Source organism: Jaculus jaculus, chromosome 1 (assembly GCF_020740685.1).
Source record: "Jaculus jaculus isolate mJacJac1 chromosome 1, mJacJac1.mat.Y.cur, whole genome shotgun sequence".
Taxonomy (NCBI): domain Eukaryota; kingdom Metazoa; phylum Chordata; class Mammalia; order Rodentia; family Dipodidae; genus Jaculus; species Jaculus jaculus.
The window spans coordinates 316,699,807-316,705,384 of NC_059102.1; the positions used below are offsets into that span (position 1 = coordinate 316,699,807).

A 5,578-nucleotide genomic window follows, 5' to 3' on the forward strand; every position below is an offset into this window, starting at 1 on the left:
AAATATATTTAAATGTGAATGAGTATAAAGTACTTTTCTCTCACATCAGCCAATCCACACATTTAACTGCACTCTCCCAGTTGAGGCTCCATCCTAAATCTTAGGAAGAAAACACACACACACACACACACACACACACACACACACACACTCAATTCTCAAATCATGATTTCTTTTTCCTGTAAAGATTTCAAGCAGCTTTTAAAAATATTTTTGTTTTTGAAATTATTTAACTTACATAACTTATTTAGATGTGCCTGGCTATAATTTTTGAATAATCATTTTTTATACTTGGTAAGTTTTTAAGAGGATGACATTTTTTCCTGAATAGTCAAATCATTTCTTTTTAGTTTTCAAATAGTATAAAAGTTATTTCCTAAGAGAAATTTATTTTGAACAATGAAGTGGTTTTGAAATAGTTTTTTTTTTATTATCAGCCATATATATTCGTCCTGAATTGGTTGGAGGTGTTAGAGTTCAAAAATTAAAGATTGATTTATTATTTAAGTCTAAAAGGAAAAATGCCTTCAGAAAGCACAAATATCTACATAGAATGAATTGATTAAATTCTTATCTTAATAATTGAGGAAGGGGCCACAAATTCGACTGACTTAGCAACTTGTAAGAGCCTGAATGTTCTCAATAAATAACTATAAGGCAAAGCTATTAAGGCTTTTGTGGCATATAGCAAACATTCTGACATGAAAAGAATGTTTGAAAATTGATTAAGGAAAGTTGATTGTGAAGACTATGAGTCATTTGAAATTCTTTATTCATGTGGATGTGATGAAAATTATAACTCTGGTGTTAAAGTGAGGAACAACATCATTACCATCTTTGTTGAGAATTCTTTCAGCAGGTATTTTCTCTAAACAGTGAAATAAGCCGACCAGTGGGCCAGAAGCATTTCAGCCTCACGTGTGACAGAAGCTACCTGATTTCTCAGCAACAAAACAAGCTGGTCAAAATTTCCAACAAGTAGCCATTAAATGTGTTGAAATTTGGTGTGCCTGCTGCTGGCTGTCGAAATGGGCAAGTTCATGAAACCCTGGAAAGTGGTGCTGGTCCTGGCTGCCACTACTCTGGACTCAAAGATGGCATTGTGAAGAATATTGATGATGGCACCTCCGACCATCCCTATGGCTATGCTCTGGTGGCTTGAATTGACCGCTATCCATGCAAACTGACAGCTTCCATGGGCAAGAAGAAAACTGCCAAAAGATCAAAGATCAAGTCTTTTGTGAAGGTTTATAATTATAATTACCTCATACCCACAAGATACTCTGTGGATATCCCCTTGGACAAAACTGTTGTCAACAAAGATGTCTTCAGAGACCCAGTTCTGAAACATACGGCTAGACAGGAGGCCAAGGCCCAGTTTGAGGAGAGATACAAGACGGGCAAGAACAAGTGGTTCTTCCAGAAGCTTCGGTTTTAGACGTGTTTTTCCTCCATCATTAAAAATAAAACAATCTCTGCCAAAAAAATATGTTGAAACTCATTGGCATTTATTGGCAGGTAGCCTTCTCATCTAAGTGATTAATCTGATGCAAAAATAAGACATAAAAACAAACAAGGAGTCTATTGGCTAACAAAACTCAGAACTACTGCCATCAAATGCTGATTCTATTTGCATGTATGTGAGTGAGCTTAGACTCTTGAAATATGATTCCAAGACAGACAGAGAAATTGCCTCACTGTTAAATCTGATTTATCAAGTGTCAGTTCAGTTCAATTCAGTCCAGATCTTGTAAGTGACATGCTTCATACATCAGGTTCAACTTCTAACCTGCAGGGTCATAAGAAAGACATGGTTCAGTTATTCAAATGATTCTAGCAATTTTAAACCTAAATTAAATACAAAATATCATACTAGAAGCCAGGTGTGGTGGTGCATGCCTTTAATCCCAGCACTTGGGAGGCAGAGGTAGGAGGATTGCTGTGAGTTCAAGGCCATCCTGAGAGTACATAGTGAATTCCAGGTCAGCCTGGGCTAAGGCATTTTATGTTTGTGACAAGTTTGCCTTAGGATGCAATCCTTGGCTTCCTGAGGCCTATAATTTTCACTTTCATTCATTTCCAGGAGTGTGTGTGTGTGTGTTGCAAAGTACTCTCGGTTGAGTATTCCAAAGTCAAAGGTGAGAAAACAAGTCTGAGGCAAGTTGACAGTTTAAGGCTAGGTATCCAATGGGAAGCGAGGCTTGAGAGAAGTCCCTGGAAGAGAGAGGCAGGGCACAGGGCAAGAAAAATATTCTTCCTACCAACATGACTGTACATTGATTCCTGGTCCGGAGGCTGGACAATTATATTTTGAGTTTGGGCACATAGGAAATGACTGCAAACAAAGGCAGGTCTTTGGTTTTTACATGAAAGAAAGGTTTACACTGTTCCAGAGTTGTTCTTTCTGGGAAGATGATCTTAACTCACAGGGAGGAGGAACTTAGTAGGCCGAGGGGAATTCATTTATGTCTGATATCTATGTTTATAGGAACTGGGACTTAGAAGGGAAGGATAGGAAATTTGCAGGTATTGCTGAACTCTTGCCTCTGGACATTCCTTTCGTTTGAAGATGGTCCGGCTGAGGGGATTTGTGGAGGAGTAGTCAGGACCTATGGGCTTCAAGAACCGTTTGAACCACAAACCAGATCTAACTTTCTCTTTCGTTTTTAATTTATTTCTTTGAGGCAAGCCCAAGAGACTGGCTTTTTTATGAGAGAGAGAGAGAGAGAGAGAGAGAGAGAGAGAGAGAGAGAGAATTGGCATGCCAAGGCCTCCAGCCACTGTAATTGAACCTTGTGCACATGTGCGACCTCACATGCCTGCATCCCCTTGTGCGTTTGGCTTGTGTGGGTTCTGAAGAGTTGAACATGGATCCTTAGGCTTTGTAGGCAAGCACCTTAACCACTAACCTATCTCTTCAACCCTTTTGATTTTATTTTTAATAATGATTTTAAAATTACCTTTATAGTATAAAAAATTTTGGAGAATTGAGAGAAAGATTTGCTTCCAACTTTTTGGAGAGTGTTCAGTCAAAAGTGGGATTGGGGAATCTCCCAGACCATAAGGTAGTGAAGATGTAGAGGCATGTGGGGATATTAATTTCAGGACAAACCTAGAGCCACCAAATCCAGGTTTCCTTTCACATACAGAGATACTTTAGGAGGTCCTTGACTTGAAGAATTTGGAGAGGTGAGAAGTACTGGAGACGATGACACTACTCCATGTGTCATGGAAGAAGTACTAGGAAGAAACAACTGAAGAATGAAAGCTTGTTTTTCTAGGAGGGAGCTGGGTAATTACTCATTGCTTAATTCTTTTTATTCCCCTTTGCTTAAGCAAAACTCAGTAATGTAATGTCTTTTGAGACGTAAATGATATAAATGGGACTCAAAATAGTGTCTGGCACACAGTGAAGTAAAGATGTCCGTCGGTTGAGTGGGTTAGTGAATCCATGAGGTTGGGCAGTCTCAGCTCTATAGCTCATAGGTGGGGAACACAGAAACAAACACATTCCTGTAAGATATGTGTTAGCATGGACCAGTGAGTGTTGAATTACTACTCACTAATAGTTATTTTATCCTTGAATTAAGGGAAGGGAGATGGAGCACGGAAGATGGGTAAAGGAATTATTCAGAGGTGATGAGATTTTATTATTTTTTCTTTTTTTAATTTAAAAAATATTTATTTATTTCATTATTATTACTGACAACTTCCATATCTTAGCCTCTTAATTGCAATGGCACTTGTTTGTTCTCCATCATACAGGGTTTCATCTTCCTGAGGGATTAACTGATTGAATGGACCTTCTTTTTTTAAATTTTAATTTATTTTTTTATTAATTAGTTTTATACTTAGTGAATACAGTCAAGTTGGTACCATTGTTAGGCTTGTTCATGTCCTACCCCCTCCCCCCTGGCCCCTCCTTGTTGAGGTATATGGGTCATGCATTGTGGAGTTAGCCCACAGTTATGGGTAGGAGAAATGTCTCTTCAGGTGATGAGATTTTAAATGAAACTGAAGAGCACATTTTTTTTTTGACTAATTGGGGAATAGCTGAGAAAAAATTATGATTAGCAGGACATGACTTCTTAATGAATACTATTTTCTGATCCATTTATGGTGAAAGTCTCTGGAATCCAAGATGTGAGTTTTTAAAAAATCACCCCATGGTGTTCAACTGAGAATAGAGAACAATGGAATCAGCTACTGCTTCAGATTTTTTTTTTTTTTTCGAGACAATAGGGACAAAAGAGAAAGACATGAATATTCTGTAAATATTACTTGAAGCTCTATGTAAATATGAGTGGATTCTGGTTATCAGAGAGGATGTCTTCCTTAGTGTCTGTGGTTAGGAGCCAGTTAATGTGTGAGACTGAGGAGATTAAAAACAAATAGTCTAAGTGGCTGGGGAGATAGATCACTCAGTAGATTACTTACCTCACAAGCACGAGGGGCTGAGTTCAATTCCCACACCCCACATAAAAATTCTCGGTATTATGGTGCATGTCTATAATACCAATGCTGGGATGGTGGAGACAGGAGGATCCTCCGATTTTGCTGGTTAGCCAGTCTAACCTTATTAAGCTCCAGGCCAGTGAAAGACCTTGTCTCCTGCTCACCCTGCAAAAAAAAACCAAAAAAACAAAAAAACAAAAAAAAGGTGTACGGTGTTCCTGAGGATGACTCCAAAGGTTGGTTGCTCTCTGCCTCCACATTCATGCTTGTACCTATGTGCAACTGCATATCTGCACACCCATGAATACACAGACATGTGCACATACATAAAAAGTCTACTACAAAAGTAGCTCAAAATTCTAGCTTTCTGTGTACAGCAGAAACCATAAAATGGAAATAAGATGTGTCTAACAAAGTAGAACTTTGTCTGTAAAGAGTTTGCCCCAGGACTTTTTGGGGACATTTGGGAAAAACCTAACTAGGTAGACATCTCAGTGTATGTCTCAGACAGGCATTGTTTCCAGCCCTAATCCCTGTGTATATGTTCTTGAGACTTTTGGAGGTTTGGGGCTACATAGAAGCCAAATAAATTGTTCTTTTGAAGAACTCAACCAAGTGGGAGGGAGAGGTGGTGTAGACACGTTGCCCTGTCGAGTGGGGACTGGTTTAGTCTCTCCTCCTCTTTCACAGGGACAGATAACACGTGTTCTTTGCTGCCTCCACGTGGGGAGAGCACCAGCCTTGGCACCTGGTATGAACAGCCTGTGCCAGCTTCAAGGATAGCATGGATTAAACACAGAGGGCCATGGTGACGGGGTGAGATGCCAGCTGAGAGAGAATTCATGAACTTCAGAAAGGTGGATGATAAAGAAAACCCAAGAGGGGACAGAACTCATATAATCCTGTCTAGGGACTCTTAGCAATAGATGATACAACTCTGGAACTAGGGAAAGAGCCATGAAGAATTTAATTAAATGCGAAATATTTTTTCCAGGTTGACGAGGCCTAGGAAAGTCAGATACCGCAGAAAAATCAATAGAGATGGCTGTGATTTGAATGTTATTTATGATTGGAACATGTCCCCTAAAGTTCATATCTTAAAAGCTTAGTCCCCAGTGTGGTA

The 5,578-nt window shown here is 39.1% G+C and overlaps 1 pseudogene; it reads left to right on the top strand.

The window, feature by feature from the left end:
• The first annotated feature begins 1,028 nt into the window (after positions 1-1,028).
• Positions 1,029-1,438, top strand: LOC101605295 (annotated as a pseudogene).
• The last annotated feature ends 4,140 nt before the right edge of the window (positions 1,439-5,578 follow it).